Below are 17,604 nucleotides of genomic sequence, written 5' to 3'. Positions count from 1 at the left end.
TTCTGCCATCCCACAAAGCCTCTGACCCTTTGGTGAGCTGCTGGTGTCCATTGGTGGGTCACTGCTTGGAAATCTCATCTCTTCCATGGAAATCTCATTCCTGTGGAAAACCCTCTGCTTTCCCACCTTCCCAGCCTCACAGCTCTGAGCCTGTTCTGTTGGGCAGGGGCAGGGAGGGATGAAGGGCAGGGGAAGCAGGAGCTGCCATGGGAATGTCTCTGCCCTCCCTTTGTGTGGGACCTGGAACTGGGATAACAGTACAAGAGTTTCTCTCCCAGCTTTTCCCTTCCTTCCTCTCTGTTGTGCCCAGGTTTGGATCCCATATTGAGCTGTTCTGTTCCCAGGTGTGTGTGCAGCACCTTGGCTTTGCTTTGGCCGGCGTGGATAGGAGATTTCAGATTTCATCCTGCAGTGTGTTGTTTTGCTCTTCTCCACATAAGTACAAGTCAGGGCCTTTGCTGTCCATCACACAATGCTGCTTTTGCTCAGCTGTGAGTGGCTTTGGGCGCCTCTGAGGGTGTCAGTATCCCGTGTGTTTAATGCTTCAGCGCAGCGAGTCCAGAAGCTTGTGATACCTATTTTTAGTGCTGAAAAGTTTTGACAGCTCCAGTGAAGCTCCATTATCCATCCCTTGACAGCCTCGTCAGCAGCGTGCAGCTTGTCACTCTCGCTCAGAGCTGAGTTTTTCCAATGAAATTCAAACTATTGGCAGGGATGTGGTGCAAGTGTGTCAGAACTCAGCGTGGAAATGACAGCAGCTACTGCCTAGTTTAAAAAATATCTGTGAGAGGAGGTGTTTGCATTAGAGGTCTTGAGTAAAATGTTCCTCCTTGAGCATTCCCATGGAAAAAGGAAGCAGGCCCTGTTCTGTTCAGCTCTGCCCAGCCTTTGGATAACTCTCTAAGGGGTGCACAGGGTGGGATTGTTGGGGTGTCTCTGCAGGGCTGGATGGTCCTTGGGGGTCCCTTGGGTGTCTGCAAAGCCAAACCCTTCAATTTGCCAGGCAAACCCTCAAATTTCACCTCGTGCTGGGCCCAGAGGTGGCTCCTGCCCCTTGTCACCTGTCTGGGTTTGGCAGGCAGAGGTGCTGGCTCTGGAGCTCACCAGGAGCCTTTGCAGCTCCCTTGTGGCCCAGCAGCAGGGATCAGCTTTCCCAGGAGCTGATAGATCTGCTGACCTCTCCAAAGGGAAAAACCCGCCTGTAATCCATTACCTGGCTTCTGCAGAGGCTGAAAGGGAGCCATTTGAGACTGAACAATACTTGCCTTTCACAACCGCCTTCCTAATCCCAAATAGAAACATGAGGCTGAGAAAACCTTTCTGATAGCAGGGAGTGTGGATGCATTGAACCCAGGATAATTTTCCATGGCATTAATGTTCTGTAATTGCCAGAGGTTGGTTTGCAGGTTTTTATTGGACAAAGTGAAGGCAGGCAGTGTTAAACGTCAGTTTGAGGGGGTAGAAACGATTCTGGTGGTGGTGTGATGGTTTTCCATCAGTGCCCTCTTGTGAGGTGCTGCTTCACAGAGTTTGAAAGCCGAAGTTTTGAAAAAGCAATGCAAGCTGTCAGCTTTGTTCTTCAGTTTATGACTGAATGCAAGATGGCTCGAGCCAAGCTGTCCCGGCCCTTTGCTCCTGCCAGGTCACACCAAGAGTGGGATTCCAGGGTGAGAGCAGTGCATGGCTTGGCCACATCGTCCACAGGGCACTTTGGAGGTCAGGTTATGTGTGCAGGGCTGCAGTTTTTTCAGGATTTCCTGGATTCCCAATGTCCCAGTGACGTGTGCCCAATGTCATTTATGCTTGTGGGATGCTTGGAGAGGCAGCAGCACTGGCCTGGACACCAGCTCCTCGGCGTTCCCTGGGGGTTTCCTGAGGGACGATTAGTGGCTGCCAGACCCCAGGTCGTGTCCTGAAGGATGTTTGATCAGAGGGGGTGATGATCACCTCAGGAACTCCACCGTGACTTGCAGAGGGACCCGAGTGGCCCCACGTGTCTGGGTGCTGAGACAGAACCTGCTCCAAGGCCACCTGTGTGTGCAGGTGGAAAACAAGACAGATGCAATCATGAATTTTTGAAGCAGGCTGGCTTTGTAAAGTAAGCCTTAGTTAAGGAGATACGGTCTGCAGAGCCCTGTGTGAGCCCCGCAGAGGCTCCTGCTGTCTCACCTTGCTCTGTGCTCAGGCTGAGTCACTGGCTGAGGTGACTCCTTTCTGCTGCCCCAAGTGCTAATCCATTGTTAAAACGATATTAACTCATGCCTGCTAATTAGCAGGTGTGCCAGGGTGTGAGAGGCCCAGGACGTTAATTATGGCTGATAAAAACACCTTTAGCAGGATACAGACGTGGATTGTGCCTGCCTTCCTTCCACCGCAGAGAAGGGCTGTGCTGTGGGACCTTTCTGGGTCTGGTGGGATCAAAAAGGTCCTTTCTCCTCTGGGCTGTGTGGTGGGATGGATATTTGGAGACCCAGAACCTCCTTGGAAGGTTCACAGAGTCACAGAATGTCTTGAGTTGGAAGGGCCCCACAAGGACCATCCAGTCCCACTCTTGTCCCTGCATACCCACCCCAACAATCCATCCCTGGAGTGCTGTCCAAAGGCTCCTGGAGCTCTGTGGGACTGTGCCCATGCCCTGGGGAGCCTGGGCAGTGGAAGAACCTTTTCCTGATCCTCCCCTGACACAGCTCCAGCTGCTCCCTGGGTCCTGTCGCTGTCACAGGGAGCAGAGATCAGAGCTGCGTCCCCCATTGAGGTGTGACCTAAACCTTCTCCATTCTGGTGGGATTCATCCTGCCAGAAGGATGGAAGGAGGAGAGGCTCACCTGAGGAGGCCCTACAGAGCTTATGGCTGCTCCTGAAGCTGCTGGAGATGCCATTCCTGCATCCACCCCATCCCCTCGGAGCTGCCCAGGCTGGCTGTGCCATTCCAGGTAGAACATCCCAGGCTGGCTCCCAGCAGGTTTGGCAGTTCCTGGCTGTCCCCAGGGCAGCCCAACGGGGTCGGGCTCTGCTCCAGGGAACAGGGACAGGAGGAGAGGGAACAGCCTCAGGCTGGGCCAGGGCAGGCTCAGGCTGGACACCAGCAGGAATTTCTCCATGGAAAGGGTGGTGAGGCACTGGCAGGGGCTGCCCCAGGAGGTTGGAGTGCCCATCCTTGGAGCTGTCCAAGGAATTCCTGGATGTGGCACTCAGTGCTATGGGCTGGTGACAAGGTGGGCATCAGGCACAGGTTGGACTCGGTGGTCTCAGAGGTCTTTTCCAGTGAAATAATTCTGTGGTTTAAAACCCAGCAGTGGTTACAGCACCGTCTGAAGGTTTCAGCAAGCTGCTCTGCAGCAGCTCATGCTTTCCTGGGAGCTGTGGCATGCCCAGGGATTGCTGTGGGTAGCAGGACGAGCTGTCCATGCTGTGGCAGGGTGCAGGTGGCGCTGGCAGAGCAGAAGGGTGCTGCTGCCTTTGCCCTCCCAATGTGAATTCAGTGCAGAATTGGCTGCTGATGTGTCACAGCAAGCAGCACCTGTCCCTCCTGTGCAGGGTGGCAGCGTGGCTGCAGCGTCTGTGGGAGCTGGGGTGTCACACCTGTATGTGGGTACGTGCCAAGGCTGCTCTGATGGCAGTGATCCCATTGCAGTGGGAGTGATCCCATTGCAGTGGGCGTGATCCCACTCCAATGGAAGTGATCCTGTTGCAACAGGAGCGATCCCACTCCAATGGGAGTGATCCTATTGCGATGGGAGTGATCCCATTGCAGTGGGAGTGATCCTGCTCTGGTGGGAATGATCCTATTGTGATGGGAGTGATGCCACTCCAATGGGAGTGGTCCTATTGAGATGGGAGTGATCCCATTGCGATGGGAGTGATCCCACTCCAGTTAGAGTGATCCTACTCCAATGGGAGTGATCCTATTGTGACAGGAGTGATCCCATTCTGATGGCAGCGATCCTGTTGCAGTGGGAGCTCTGATGGGAGTGATCCTGCTCTGACAGGAGTGATCCCAATTCAATGGCAGCGATCCCACTCTGACAGTAGCAATCCCATTCTGATGGCAGCAATCCTGTTCCAACAGGGGCGATCCTATTGTGACAGCAGTGATCCCATTTCGATGGGAGCAATCCCATTCCGATGGTAGCGATCTCACTCTGATGGCAGCAATCTTATTGTGATAGGAGTGATCCCGCTCCTATGGCAGCGATCCCACTCTAATGGGAGCGATTCCCTTCCGACAGAAGCAGTGGAAGAAACTGCTCCTTTCAGAATGGTTCCAATGGGAGCGATCCCGTTCCAGTAGCAATGATCCTGTTCTGACGCGAGTGATCCCAATCCAATGACAGCAATCCTATTGTGGTAGGAGCGATCCTGTTCCAACAGCAGCGATCCCATTCCAGTGGGAGCGATCCCACTCCGATGGTAGCAATCCTGTTCCGATGGCAATGATCCCACTGCGATGGTAGCGATCCCTGTGCAGTGTGGGAGCTGTGCCCTGTTCCAGCGGCCCCGCAGGCAGGCACAGCAGGGCAGGCATAGCAGCCCCGTGGCCCTCTGAGTCACCATGGGTGGCTCACCAAACCTGCTCGTCTGCTCGGGGTTCCCAGCACTGAAAGCTGCTCTCCGATTGTTTGTCTGCCATGGGAGCTGCTGGTTTGCTCACTCGGGGTTTAAATTCACCATAATGCTCAGGATTGTTGAGTGCTCCCCAGGCCAAACAGTGTCTGACCCCATCCCATCCCTCCTCCAGCCCTGTGCTGCTCTGGGGTGTGCCTGTGGTCACGGGCACCTCGTGCTGGGCGTGGGAGGCTCTGTGGGAAACAGCTGAGGTGAGGAGTCCAGCCCAAGGCGCTGTTTGAAGTGGGCTCGGACTCGCTGCTCACTCCTGTTCCTGGCCACGGGGGCTGTGAGCATGGCTGTGCCTTGTCAAATGGCTTCTCTGATATCTTGTCCCTGTCCCAGAATAGAATCATTCATCCCTTGCTCTGCGCCTGGGCTGTGGAACCCCGCAGCCCCACTCCAGCTGTTAAACCCTTTGAGTGCCACAGCTGCCTCTCCAGCCCTGGGTCAGAGCCAGGCTCCTGCTCGTACCTTTTGACTTTTTATTTTATTGTTTTTTAAAATTTTCCTCGTGGTTCTGTCCTTTTCCCAGCTCATGGTCACTGCTGGGTTGCAGAGGGTGGGACTGTAAGGATATTGCTCAATAGTCGGTATGTCTGAAGCATCGTGTACAGTCGTAGATGTTAATTTGTTAACTAATTTGATTTCTGCTTGTAAAGAACATTGACTGTGCTGTCTGCTTCTTTTTCAGAGCAGTTTCATACCTGTTTTTCCTGTCCCACATACGTGGTGCAGAGGCAAGTTGGGGGATAAACACAGATGGGTTTTGTGTTGGTATTTCTTATTTATAGCAACCATTAGCCAGCCCTGGGCTGGAGGATGCTGCTGCTGCTCAAATCTTAATCCCGAGACGGTTGTGTGGAAGTAGGGAATTAAGTAAAACCGGATCGATGTAATTCCTAATTCCCCATCCTGGAAACCCTTCTGCCCCTGTGGGAGCAGCTGCGGCTGTGTTTTTAAGGAGTCCCTTCCCAAAGCACCATCCTATAAGTAACTAGGGAAACCCTCGGGGTGCTGGGGGAGTGCAGGGCAGAGGGCGCAGGCTGGGTCAGAATGGTTTATTTTCTGTCTCCTGCCTGCGAGCACAGCAGAATCCCGAGGGTTGTGGAGCCGGTACACCTGGAATCTCTCGGGCTCCTGGGGATCGAGCTCTGGGCTCCTCTCACAGCCGGTTAGTTCAGTCACCCCGGAGGGATGTCCTTAGGAATTCACATTTCAGGAGCCAGCGGGGCTGAGTGGCAGCTCGTCTGCAGCCTGTGACGGCAGGAATTCATCAGGAGAGGGAGGGAGGGACGGACGGAAGGGAGGGAGGGACGGCAAAACCCCAAACCTTCAAACACACCCCATTGACCCATCTCATCTCGGCGTGAAACTTGGCCAGTTCCACCCACTCCGGAGCGGCAAGGGAATGCGATGCAGGCGCTTCCTCCTCCTCCTCCTCCTCCTCCTGTGTGCTAGCGGCGGCCGGGGCTCGGCGAGCAGCAGAGGCGAAGATGTTCGTGCTGCTGATGATGAGCGGTGAGAGCCGGGCACGGAATGGGAGCGGGATGCGGCACCGGGATGCCAGGCTGGCTGTCTGGTGCTGGGGAATGGGACCGGGATGCGGCACCGGGATGCCAGGCTGGCTGTCTGGTGCTGGGGAATGGGAGCGGGATGCGGCACCACCGGGCTGTCCGTCTGGTGCTGTGTGTCCGGGAGGGCTCTCCCCTCCCGATCCCCTCTTTTGTGTGCTGCTTTCTGTGAGTTGTGTTCAGCTGGCCTCTCAGGCGCTGTTTGCTTCTCCAGGGTTTGTGCTGATTGAATGGGGGCCGGGGAGTTCATAGCTGAATTCCCCAAGAGAGAAAATGTGGGATCATGTTACCGACGGGAGATGTTCCCTTCTCCAGCTGTCTGGCTTTATTTTCCGTAATTACAGGTTGCCACGCTCTTTAATTGTTGAGAATGAGCCCCGTGAAAGGTTTCAACTTGACTGCGGCTCTGCTGGGTGTCTGTGCAGGGCAGTGCTCTCCCTTCTGGGGGGCTCCCGCTTCCCAAAGATTTGGGAACTTTGCCCACCTGGGACTGGGGAGCCTCGTCCCTGCCCAGCTGCTCATTTTCCTGCCGGTTCCTTCAGCGATGGCTTATCAAGTTATTTGATGGCTTATCAAGTTATTTAATATCCCGAGCGCTATCTCAGGATCTAAATTGCCTAATTCTTGGGTCGGTGACAGGAAATGTGAGCACAGAGCCCTGGCTCTGCAATTACTGTGACTAAGCATGGGGATGAGCACCCAGCAGCAGCAGCAGCAGTGCTGTGTCCTGCGCTGCTGCTGTGCTGTCCCCAGGGCTGCTGGGACAATGTGTGACAATGTCAGGGACGGCTCCTGCTGTCCCCAGGGCCACGGGCAGGGACCTGCCCTGACTCAGAGCCATGCGAGCCATCAGCTGTGAGCAATCCTCGGGGCACAGGCAAAGGATCCTGCGTGCCTTTTCCTGGGATGTAAGTCACTCTGGAGCTGCTGGGAATGTGCTCTCCGAGTTTGTTTCACGTAGCAGAGCTGGCTGCTGGTTCTTGGATGGTGTTTGAATGTTGCAGGAGGGATTTACATTCCCACACGTGATGGGCGCTGTGGAACGGAGCGAGCAGGTTTGGTGGGTGCCACTGCCCTGCCTGTTTTCCCCCATCCTTGCAGAGTGTGCAGGTGATGTGTGCATTATGGAAAAGGGGTGGAAAAGTGCTGTGCTCAGCAGGGCAGGCTGGGCTGAGGCATCAGGTGCCCAAATATGGCTTCCTGGGGAACCTGCTCTTTAAAGGGTGCCTGGCTGGTTCCTAACTGGTTTTGAGGCAGAAATGCTTGATTTTTCCAAAATGCCTAACAGAAAAAAAAAAAAATCTGCCAAACCACAAATTTGCATCATTTAAACATTTGCTTCAGCTTAATGCTTTTGGTCTGGGAGATGAGTGGTAGGACTCCTGCTGGCGTTGGTGTTGAGGAGAAGCATTGATTTGGCAGTGAGTCTATTAGGCAGCAGTGTTTGGAGCAGGCTCGTTTGTCTCCAATGAAGTTACACACTGTGGCTGGACTCGTAGGTAATGGCTGTTTGGGAAGGAGCCCCAGGGGAACACAGCTGATCCCTGCAGGATCGGTGACTGGGCTGCTCCAGGGAATGCCTGGGAATGCTGTGCCCAAAGCTGGGGCAGCGGGATGAGCTGGCAGCAGCGGGAGCTCCCAGCAGGATGGCTTGGGTCTGAACTGTGAGCTCACGGTGTGCGTCAGGCAGAGACACCTCAGCGCTTCCCTCTGGCTCTGGTGGGCTCCCCAGTGCTGTCTGCTCCCAGCCGGGAGGGTTATCAGCTCAAAAAATTAAAGGGGCTCTGATGGGGGGCAAAAAAGGCCGCTGGAATAAAGTACCAGCTATAAATAATTAATTATAAAGGAAAAATTCAGTGCAGAAGTAACAGTGGCATCGAGTCTTTGCAGGAATTCATCAAGGAGGAGGATGAGTCTGCACTGATGTGTCTTCCTGGGTATTATTTCGTTAAACTGGCGGCTGTGCAGAGCATTCCAGGGAGTTTTATGGCCCAGTAATCCATTGCTGGATGAGGGGAATACATTATTTATAGATCAGAGTGTTTTAGCATCCTCGCATGGGTTGTTTAAGGAGGTCAGGATGCGGAGCAGTGGGAATGGGATTAGCCCAGCTGTGCCACAGGCAGGGGGCGAAAGGGGAAGTCACCACGTAGATGTTGGTGTTTTTATTGTGCCTCACGAGGCACAGGTCACAAAAGAGGGGTTTCCAGAAGCAGGATGGAGTTTTTATGGCTTGTGACGTGTCGGATTGTGAGCGAGCTGGAAGCAGACAGGAGCATCCCTCTGCCTGGTTCAGAGCCCCGCTCTGGCTGCGTGTGTGTGTTCCCAGGGGGATGCAGGCACAGGGCTGAGCAGGGGGATGGATGGATGGATGTTTGTGAGGGCTCCAGCCCCTCCTGCCTTGGTGCTGCTCCACATGTGGAGCCTTTCTGCTCTCTGTGTCCCAGCGGCACAGCCCCGTGAGCCCGCGCTGCCACGCAGGTGCTGCATTTACTGCTCAGTGCTTTTAGTGTAATTGCTTCTTCAGGCTGCCAGGCAGGCTTGCCACGAGAGCTGGCATGTGCTGTTCCCAGGCAGCTCAGAAAGCCCTCCCAGAGCCAAGCAGAGCAATGGTGTGGGCAGGGGAAGGGGTGCCCATCAGGCTGAGCCCAGCCAGGGCTCTGCTCCTGGTTTGCCTCAGGAGTCCCCCTGCTTCCAGCACCCGCAGCAGTCCCCAGTGCTGTCTGCCTTTGGTATTCCCAGCTGTGAGCTCTGGACTGGCAGAAAGCAGCAGTGGTTCAACTCTGGCACTTTCCAGTAGTGTCTAGACATGGTGGCACTCGGTGGTCTCTTTTCCAGCTGTAACAACTGTGTGATTCCATGGTTCTAGGGGTAGTTAGGAGGCCAGGTTCCTGCTGATGTTACAGGGTTTAACCAGTGGCCAGGCATCCTCTGCAAGAGCTGTGTGCCTGTTGTTGGGAGGAGCATGGAAAATGTGCTGGTGCCACTTGAGCTAGGCTGGTACGGGGCAAAGTGAGTCACCCCGCACTGCCAGAGTGCCCCTGAGTTACAGGGAGCGAGCAGCAGCTCTGGGAGCTGCTCTGGGCTCACCACAAATCACCCTGCACACGTACATCCTGCTGGGAGGCAGGGCATTGCCCAAAATCAGCCATGGGCACACAGCAATGTGGCAGTCACAATGGGCGTGCTCTTGTGTGGGCGTGAGGGCAACAGGGGTGCCAGTGGGCAGCCACGGCCTTGGAGCAGCTGTGTTGATTTCTGAAGGGGCAAAACCAGTTATTTTCAGTTATTTTCTTCTGAAAACCGCTCTGCATTTCTGTTTGTATTTCCCATCCAAGCAGTTCGGGAGCCATGGGCGCAGTTTCTCCTGTGAGGTGCAGAAGAGTGAGTCACTTGCTGAGGGGATGTGATACTGGGTAGTAAGTGCAGAACCAGCTCTGGAATTGCAGAGCCTCTGTGCAAGAGGTGTTTTTTCCTGTGTGTGGAGGGAAGTGTCCCTTTCATTTGTGTTGGAGCTGTTGTCCCCCTGCAGAGATGAAGTTGGCAGTGTAGGGCACCAGCAAGGCAGAGCTGCTGGAGCTGGGGAAGGTGCCAGACCTTTCCAAAGCCACGAAGTGGTTTTGGGGTCTCTGAAACAGCAGAAGTTGGGCAGAAGAAGGGAAGTGTGTAGGTTTTACACGACTACCTCCTTCCCTTGTTTCTGGGGGATGCCGGGATTCCCTCCATCTCTTCCAGTGCCCAGTGGCAGTGCTGGGTGAGCCCCCAGCCCAGCCCCTCCAGCAGGCAGAACAAAGCACCTTGAGCTGTCTGCTCCCCACTGGGAATTGCCCGGCTGCTCATTTGCATCGGGCTGGGTGGGGAAGGTGTGTGCAGAGTGTGCCCCAGGCCCTCAGACACCGCCGTGCAGACAGAGGCTCCCCATTGCGCAAGGGCACCCCGGGAAAGGAGCCGGGTGCAGCCACCTCGCTGAATCCTTCAGGCTGGAGAGGATCTTTGGGGTCAGCCAGTCCCAGCTGTGCCCAGTGCCCACCTTGTGCCCAGTCAGAGCGCTGGGTGCCACCTCCAGCTCCCTCCCTTGGGCACCTCCAGAATGGGCACTCCAGGAGCTCAGGAGCGCTGGCACAGCCTGGGAGAGACAGCACAGAGGTTGTGCCTGGTCCTGCCAGCTTTCCTCCCATCCTTTTCCCTCCCCCAAACACACAGAGCCAGTGAGAATTGAGGCGCAGTCCAGAACTCTTTTATCCTGCAGCTTGCAAGAGAACATTTATGACAATAACAAGCCTGTGGGAGTCAGTTCCTTGCTGATTTTTTTTTTCCCCCCCCAAATTAATCTTAATGCTTTAGTAACATCTGGATGATTGCTTGGTAATGTTTTTCTGGGAAGTGCTTTTGTGTGTGTGTGTGTACTTTGTTGTGGAGTGATAAATCACTGTAATTTACCAGCCTGGTTTTTAAAAATTTGGAGAGTCATCCTGTGTGATGTGTTCCTTGGAGCTGTCATTTCTGGAGGCACCTGAATGGATCCATGACATTTCAGCTCCTGTTTACTGCTTCAAACAGCTCTTTATGCCTGACATGCTTACCTGAGCATGCCTCGAAGTTTGGAGTTTGTGGAGAGTTTTCTAAAAGGGAAATTAAAAGAAATAAGGGATTTTTTTGAGGAGGAGTAAGATGCAGCCACTTGTTTTAAGCCTGTTGGAGTTGGGGAATTCATATAAATGTCCAGATGAAGAGCAAGAAGCTGTTGGGAGTATCCCTGTTCATGGCTGTCCGTTCCCAGCTGGCTCAGGCAGTGCCTCTGTGCTGAAATGTGCAGCAGGGCCTGAGGCAAGACAAGGGCAGAGTTGCACATCCATGAGGTGCTCCAAGAGCTGATTCTGTATTTCCAGACCTGGTGAAGCAATGCAGGCAATAGGCAGAGAGTGTCTGGGGCCATGAGAGACTCACAGAACCCTTGGTTTGGCTTCTGGGCTAGTGGAAGAAGAGAAATCAAGGGTGTTTTGGCTTTGAGAGTAGATTCACCTGCAGGGCTTGGGAGAAGGGGCTGGGTTGTTTGGGAATGGAGGCATTGCAGGGAGGGTGTGCTGGCAGCCTCATGGGGTTCACAGCTAAAGGAGAAACCTCGTGTTTGCACTACCTTACAGCTGAACTCCTTGGGAGCTCTTTTCCAGGCAGAGCAGAGGGTACAGAGGGGCTGGCGCTGAGCAGGGTCAGGATTTGAGCAGGCTGGAGGTCACACAGAGGGCCTGGTGTCTCTGGATCTCTGCAGGGACTGGGATCTCCTCAGGGTGCATTGGCTGGTTCTGCTGCAGAACAGGAGGCTGACCCACTCAGTGCCTGCCAAAACCTGGCTCCAGTGCTGGGCAGCACTGATCTCTGCCCTCTGGGACAGTGGCAGCACCCAGGGAAGGGCTGCAGCTGTGCCAGGGCAGGTTTAGGCTGGATTTAGGGAAATGCTCTTCCCCCAGAGGTGCTGGCGCTGCCCGGGCTCCCCAGGGAATGGGCACAGCCCCACAGAGCTCCAGGAGCCTTTGGACACCACTCCCAGGGTCAGATTGGCATTGTTGGGCTGTCTGTGCAGGGCCAGGAGCTGGGCTGGGTGATCCTGTGAGTCCCTCCAGCCCAGGATATTCTGTGATTCTGTTAAATTCCATAGGAAACGGGAGCTGGGGCTGTTGTGCTGCCTGAGGCAGGACGGTGATTCCCCCATCAGCACCGGAGAGACGGAAACGAAATAATTGCCAGTGCCAGGTCTGTGATGACAGCAAAAACAGCTCCAGCTTTGTGTGTGTGAGCCCCTGGACCCAGGCTCACATATCCTCATGCGATGTGGAGCTCTGGTTTCAGCCCATGCAGGGTGAATCCAGCCAGCCCCATTTCTAGGACCTAGACCTGCCCTCCCTGTGGCACATTGTCCCTTGCACTGGGATGGGCTCCTACTCTATGCTCCAGGTCGAGGGGCTCATCCTGCTGCTCCCCAGAACTCAGGCTGAGCTGTGCTTATCCCAAGGCTTGATTTGATTTGATCACCCTGTGTTTGAAACAACTGCCCAGCCCATGTTCCCAAAGCTCAGCAGCCTCAGGAGGAGCCCAGCTCACCTGGCACTCACACAAGATTGCAGATATTTATTCAGCTCTCTCAGAGCAATCTTGAACCTGCTCATCACAGTGTGCATCTCACTTGAAGCCACTCCAGCTGTGCAGAGCTATTTTTGCGCAGGAACCCTTTGAAATTTTAATGCACTTTTCGCTCGTTGAACCCCAAAATGAGTCACTTAAGGGAGCAGCAGCAGCAGTTTTACAAATCCTCTGCCTGCAACCTGTTGCTTCCGCTGAGTTTTCTGTAACCTGCTTTGGGCCTTGATTATTCATGGAAAAAGTGAAACACATCCAGGTGTTTGTCAGGAATGTGATGGGATTTTTGGGGTGTCAGGAGTTGGACTTGATCCTCGTGGGTCCTTTCTAATTCAGGATGTTCTGTGGATCTGTGGTTCGAGGTCATGGCAGCATGTAGCACTGCTGAGAAGGAATTAAGGACCAAACATTTTCAGCAGGTATACAAAACTACCTTTTCATCAAATTCTTCTTACAAATAAGATCTGGATTTGAATGCAGGAAGATAAAACCTTGTGGATCTGTAGTTTGAGGTCGTGGCAGTGCATAACACTGCTACGAAGGAATGAAGGACCAGAACCTTTTCAGCAGGTACATAAAATTACGCTTTGATCAAATTCTACTTACAAACAAGATCTGGATTTGAATGCAGGAAGATAAAACCTCATAGATCTGTGGTTTGAGGTCATGGCAGCATGTAACACTGCTGAGAAGGAATCAAGGACCAAAGCTTTTCAGCAGGTACATAAAATTACCCTTTGATCAAATTCTTCTTAAAAATAAGATGTAGATTTGCGTACAGGAAGATGAAACCTCATGGATCTGTGGTTTGAGGTCATGGCAGCACGTAACACTGCTGAGAAGGAATCAAGGACCAAACCTTTTCAGCAGGTGTACAAAATTACCCTTTCTTCAAATTCTTCTTACAAACAAGATCTAGATTTGAATACAGGGAGATGAAGCCTCGCAGAGCTCCTGATTCATTGTCTAAATGGCAAGGAAATGTCTTGGCTGGCTGGGGCTGCAGCGAGCTGTGAGTCACATCCCCATGGAGCTGGGGACAGCAGGGACAGACTTGCCGCCCCCCTGGCAGCTCCTGCCTCTCACAGCAGACGGCTCCTCCACGTGTCACCGTGAGCAGAGCTCTGCTGAGGTCCCACAGCCTCCATCCACTCGTGGGGAAGCCTCTCCCAGCTCCCCACTCAAAGGGCTTTCCAAAGCCCCCAGTGCTCCAGCTCCTGGAGCTCACCGAGGCTTTCATTTCCAGGAGCCTGGAAATTAAAATCTTATTTTATTGCTCAGGCTGGACCAAATTTCACATTGAGAGTCTCTGCTAGTAAAACTGGCAGAGCAATAAGAGGATTATCTTGGTCCAACCTCTCTTTTTAAACCAAGCAGAGGAATGCCAGGGGCCAGGGATTCATATTCCACTGTGCCTGACCTACAATTTATGGCAGCATTATCCCAGAGTAATGGAGTGGGTCCCACAAGTCTGGAGATGCTTGTGACTCCTTTCACTCGATTTTTAGATGCCTTTTCTGATGAAGTGGCACCGTGCTGTCTGAGGAGACATTTGTCACTGTCCCCTGCACGGGCACCTCACCTGGATGATCTCAGAGGTCCCAAACCATTCTATGATTTACTCTGGTTTTCTTTCAGTGGTACAGGAAAGGAGCTTCTCAGGCTGTAAAAGGGGCTTTGAGACTCAGGGAGATTTCAGGTTCTTGCTGTGAATCCCTGGCATTGGGTTGAGGAGCAGAGCCCTAATCTAGCACCTTTTTGCTCAGACACAGCTTTGGTTAAGCCTCACCGCTGAACAGCCCAGTAAAGCTGTCAGGCAGCCAGGCTGAAATCCTTGCCTTGCAATTTAATTAAATCCTCCAGAATTTAAAAACTTGGGGGAAAAAAGGAGCCCTCAGCATGAAATAGCCCCGTCCTTGTGTGATGAGCATCCCCCCCATCTGGCCTGAGAGTTCTCTGGGGATGTTCAATAGGTGGAAATTGCTTTGTGTAGGGAAACACAGGGGGATGGACCCATCCCTTGTGAGCACTGCAGGTATTCCATGGCAGCAATGGCCCCAGATGGGCCTCCCCAGGCCCTGCTTTGTGTTGGGCTGGGTGTATCAGCAGCACAGGCTCTGAAATGGTACCTGTGGGGAATGGGGATGGGGATGGGAGGGCTGGGGCTGCCTGGCTGTGATTATCCCCCTAGCTGCGCTCCAGGGCTGTTATTTCATTCCCATTGTGGCTCTGAAATGGTGCTCAGAGGATTAGGGGGATGTGGATGTGAGCAGCTTGATCCCCGGGAGCCTGGGCTGGGTTACTGGGGATTCCTGCAGAAACTGAGCTGAGAAATTGGGAGTTTGGGCAGAAGGACCATTTGTGCCTCAGCTTGCCACAGCCCTGTGCAGATAACCCTGTTCTGTGGCTCCAGGGGGGTGGATGCACTTTGCTGTGCTGCTTTTAGTAAGAGAACGTTGAAAATAGTCTAAATATAACCCTTTGTTAGTCCAATGCAGGACCATTTTAATTTTAAATCAGCAAATACTTCAGCTGGGCTTCCATAAAGGATATTAGTTTTTAATTATTTCTGGCATTTTCCCTGATTAAAAATGGAATTTATGACTCTTCTAGTTCTAATTTTGTTTACTGACTTGGCAGGTAGCGTTGCTCATGGTTTCCTTCATGAAAGGCACTGTCATTTTGAAAAAGCTGCATGGCTCTTGGGTTGATGTATTTTTTCACCTGAATGCATTGGGAAAATATTGGTAGATTTATTTAAAGTAGATTGGAAAATATTGTTAGTTTTATGTAAAAATTGGTGGATTTATTTAAAAAAATATTTAAAGCTGGTGGTGCTAACAGCTTATTAATTGTTGTTGTTTGAGCATCCGGATTTGTGTGACATCAGTCAAACTTATGGTCAGTCTAGTCCAGGATGTCAATATTTGGTTTCCCTTCAGCTGAATTAACATTTATAGTTGGCCGTCATGATAGTAAATGGGAATTATTTTGATTAATTGTTCTCTGTGTGCAATTCCAACCCATTGTGGCGTTCATAACCTGTTGTGCATCATCTTTTGCTGAGCACATCCCTAAAAATGGAGGCATGCAAGGTCCTTATGAATTGTATCCTTTCTGTGGGAATTTATCACCCTGTTACAACTGGCACAGCAAAATTAGACAGCATTTGGTTTTTTTGAATTTTATGTTGGTGTTAAGAACCGTGTTCAGTGCTGTTATTTATGACTTGCCTTAAATACAGGCTAAGTTAGGAAACATCTACAGTGGGACATGTTATTTATCTGCTCCCAGCATGTGGCATGCTCCAGAATATTCCCCCAAACTCCTGAATGGATTAATTGGGCAAAATCTCCCCCAGCAGATAAACAATTCTGCTCTGCTTCCCGTGGGTGGATGGAGTTTGAGCAGAGAAAGCCTCCAAGCAGTGTTCCTGTGGGATTCCCAGCTCCTGGTTCCGTTCAGGCTGGACTGGGGGCTGAAGCTGTGCGTCCATGGATTTCCACCTGGAATTACTCTGGGAAAAGAACTGCAGTGCAGAACTCCAGTCTGCTGGGATGGAGCCATCCCTGGGCTCTGCTGGGAGCCCCTTTCCCACTCGAGCAGCACTCAGCTGTGCCCAGCTCTCCCCTCATCTCCCCTGTGGGTGCCCAGAGTGCTTCTGGGCAGAGCAGGAGATGGGTTCTGCACGTCTTGCACAAACAGATGGCCCTTGGCAGGCGGGACTCTGGCCTGCCTGCTCAGGGTTCCAGCAGAACGGGCTCCCTGGTACAGGAATATCCCAGCAGAGCCGGAGCCAGGGCAGGGCTGCACCTTCTCCCTTTGAAGCACCATCCTGCCTGTGTTTGCATTTTCTGCAGTTTTCCTCATGTGCTGGCAGAGAAATGTCAGGGTAAGGTCCCTGAAAACAAAGGATTGGAATGAATGAAGTCTTTTTCTCTCTTAGTCCTGAAACTGGTTATGAGCTTTTCTTTTTTTTTTCTCTAAGCCAGTTAGGTTGGGCTTTAAAGAGCAAACCTCAAACCCCAGACAATGCAGTAGAGCCAAAAGCTGGGAGCAGGTGTTGCCCACTTGTTCAAACACGTCCAGGGCTTGTTTCCTTTTCAGCAGGCACTTGGAAGTCAGGCCTTGAGGAGGAAAACTAAAATGGAGCTGTGGAGCATGAGCTCAGAGCAGGGGCCCTGTGCCCCAAAATTGTGTATTTACATGTGGGGCTGTGAGAGGAGCAGGTTGTTAACCCTGCTGAGCCCTGGGAGCAGAGGCACATCCCACGCTGAACCTTCCCAGGGCTCTCCAGCCTTTTTGTGTGTTTGTTGTAATCTCTCTGCCCTCCCTGGGGCTGCCGTGGATCCCTGGAATGTCCAAGGCCAGGCTGGATGGGCTTGGAGCACCCTGGGACAGTGAAAGGTGTCCCTGTCCCTCTTAGAGGGTGGCGCTGGATGGGCTTTAAAGTCCCTTCAACCCAAACCATTCCATGGTTCCGTGATTCCCATGCTGCAGATCTTGGCTGCCTCATGGGCTCAGATTTTACCAGTGTTTGCTGCATCTCCTGCAGAAACAAACACTTGTTCTTCCTAATTTCACTTCCATGTCCAGATCAGGGCATGGTTCCTCCACATCAGGAGCCCTCCTCTGTTCTGGGCTTTCCCTCCTTTCCAGGTTGTTTCCCCTGTGAAGTTGGAGGTGCCCATTGTGTAAAACCTTTCACAAGTCACTTTGGGCTGGGAAAAGAGCGTGGTGGGGCAGAGCCTGCAAGCTGGAGCAGAGAGGTGCCCTGCCAGGTGATTATGCATTCCTTTTCATGGCTTGTTTGGGTTTTTTTAAGAGGCAGAGAATGAGTTGAGGCATGTTGGAGCCTGTGTGGGGAGCGATAATGGAGCGCTGCTCTCCTTTCCCACAGCTGGGCGGAGGGAGGACGTGCCAGAGCTCAGTGCCTGGCTCCTTGTGCTCACAGCCCTGTCCCCTGGGGCTGCTGGGACACGGGGAGGTGCTCAGGGGGCTCTTCCCTTCCCTGTGACACCCTCATCCCCGTGCTCTCCTCACCGCGGTGCTCCTGCTGTCCCCTTTCCCATCCCACCATCCATCCAGGCAATGAGCTCTGTGCCCCCCGTTGTCCCCTCTCCTCTGCCCATCCTGGCTCCTCAGGTAAAACAGACCTCAAAGGGGATGGGGGTGATGGAAATGGGCCTCAAAGCACATTTGCAGCCGTGCCTGTAGCAGTTTATTTGTCTCATTTCAGAGCCATTCCACGGCTGGTTTGAATTACCCCTCCCTCGTGCCCCGTTGTGCT

At 52.9% G+C, this 17,604-nt stretch overlaps 1 protein-coding gene across 4 annotated transcripts in view; it reads left to right on the top strand.

The window, feature by feature from the left end:
* The window catches only part of TIAM1 (TIAM Rac1 associated GEF 1), a 143,732-nt gene that overhangs the window by 39,431 nt on the left and 86,697 nt on the right, over nt 1–17,604 (top strand). Inside the window, exon 1 of one of the 4 annotated variants that reach the window (XM_054270205.1) lies at nt 5,944–6,126. The exons of the other annotated variants lie outside the window; for them this stretch is intronic. The gene's annotated coding sequence lies outside the window, so the exon portion shown is untranslated. Of the gene's footprint in view, nt 1–5,943; nt 6,127–17,604 lie in introns of those variants that run through there. 4 annotated transcript variants of the gene reach the window in all.

This window comes from Melozone crissalis, unplaced genomic scaffold (genome assembly GCF_028551555.1).
Source record: "Melozone crissalis strain CALT ecotype California unplaced genomic scaffold, PUWL_Pcris_2 ptg000009l_1, whole genome shotgun sequence".
Taxonomy (NCBI): Eukaryota; Metazoa; Chordata; class Aves; order Passeriformes; family Passerellidae; genus Melozone; species Melozone crissalis.
Note: the sequence above shows the minus strand (reverse complement) of the source record. Positions and strands in the feature narration are given on the sequence as shown.